Consider the following 2,241-nt stretch of genomic DNA (forward strand, 5'->3'; position numbering starts at 1 on the left):
GCTCACTGGCAGGGGAATGTAAGAAGCTGAACAGTCCCTGACTTAACACAAGCACTGCTCATCAACAACTAAAACATCAGTGTGTTATCAACATCGTTCTCATCCTAACTCTAAAACACAGCACTGCACCAGCTACTAGGAAGAAAACTAACTCTATCCCAGCCAAAAGAGGGATAATACCATATGAGAGGAAAGCTCCAGCTTGTGAACTCTCTCCCTCATCAAAAAAATAAAAAAAAGGATAAGTTCTACCTGTCAAAATCAGTCTGTGTGTGTCCAAACATGCCCATCAAGCTTTCCTTGTAACTGCTGGAATTTATTCCCATGGAAGCTGACATGTATAACAGCTTTGCATTGCTGTTATACATGTATACTATTTGCATATAGTATATGTGTTTCATAAAGTTACACGTACTTCTACACTCTAGGTCAGTCAGCAAACCAGTTCAATCAACCATATTAGTTAATGGTTTAATCAACCATGCAGTGTCCAACATGTCACACTGGAGCAGATGCAGCTATGTTATGCAAAAGACGAAGAGAAGTAAAAAGTACAAGGAAGAAAGGTATAGTACAGGGAAACAGCAAAATTGGGCAATCAGCAAACAGCTCTGTGTTTCAGACAGGAATAAAAAAATTAGCCCATATGATCAGACTTTGGAAATCAGTTAACAGCACAATCAAAAAGACTGTTTCATAGAGTGGAAGCAGACTACAAGGAAGATTTGGTATGAGCTGTGGAGAGACAAGGAGGACACAAAGAAGGTATTGGAAAAACTTGAAGAAAGGCAGGAGAGTAGGCCAAGTTAAAAATCAAAGGGATTACATGGGAAGGTCAAATCTGAAAAGGATTTTGAAAATGTGATTTCTGTAGAAGATAAGTAGCTAGTGGAAACCTTAGGGATTGGCAAAACATTCTTCTTTCTGCTTGCAGCAAGAAAAAAATATCCACCAGCATCTGGACAATGCAAAAATCAGAAACTCAGAATTTACAGAGTCCTCAAAAGAAGGCACAGACAATACGAATCAACCCTTCCTGGGCAACAGAAACAAATAAATTTTGCAAGAAGTGAGCTGCCTTAAGAGAAAGTCCAGGTTTCTGTCTCATTAGCAATAAGATGACAAAATGCTGAAGTTCATTCTGAGGGTCTTCATTTAATCAGCAAAAGGAATGCCAACCTTACCTTTCATTGAAGGAAACTAGAATTAGGCCAAAATGTCATGAAGAATGCAGGAAGTGAAACCTATCAATTCATTTATTACCCATATAAAAGCGGATAGTCAGTGTTAGCTTCACATATCAGAAACAGTCAAAAAGCAAGATTAAATTCATGAAAAAGCAACACAAAACTCAAGTAGAGATGAGAAGGCTGGATTATTTTGATTATTTTAGGCATAATCTTCATAAGCAGGCACTGACTCAGAAGATAACCCAGTATGCTCCTAGTCATTAAGGTTAACCTTTTGTGTGGGAAATGCTCGCCTCCTGCAGACTGCGAGCAATCTTCCTTCCCTACATCATCCACTCATGCCTTTCCACAGCAGTTCTGCATCCCTCCTGTGGTTTCTGGAGTAAAGACAAGAAGTGCAGCTAATCAGCCTACACACATGTAGTATAGATGTTTTGGGAGTGGGAGAGAAGCTTCAGCATTGCACAGAAGCCAGGGGCTTCCTATCTCTTCCTTCCCATTTCAACCCCCTTCACTACTCTTTATCAGACGACTAGCCCCACCAAGCGGCATGTCTTGTTATGTGGCAGAATGGAGCATGTGCCTATTTCCTGATCCAGTGCAAGACACCTCAGACATTTAGGAGGGGGAAAAGGTTTCGACAGAGAAGCTCTAAAGGAAGCTAGCACTCGAGAGGCTGTTTATGGCAGAAGTCAAAATATTAAACTAGCATAATGGTCACTTCTGTACAGAGACTTGCAGATGAAATGAGATTCACAAGGGAAAAGGTATCTTATCAAAGTAATAAGTAGACAAGGTTTCAGAAGAAATGCTCAAGTACCAGAAGGCTGTGTGATTCTTACCTAGTATATTAGCTGTTCTAATAACTGACATATATCTCCCTAAAAGCCCTTATTTCTTCATTACGTCTTCCAGCTACTATGGTTACAATGCTACATTCTACTGCCTATGAGACTATAAGTAACAAATATTTATGTATCTTAAAAGGACTATAAATGCTACATTCCTTACTAAATATATTTTTCAGATCATTCTTATAAAGGCAACTTAC

The sequence above is a fragment of the Nestor notabilis genome, unplaced genomic scaffold (genome assembly GCF_000696875.1).
Source record: "Nestor notabilis isolate BGI_N333 unplaced genomic scaffold, ASM69687v1 scaffold8512, whole genome shotgun sequence".
NCBI lineage: Eukaryota > Metazoa > Chordata > Aves > Psittaciformes > Psittacidae > Nestor > Nestor notabilis.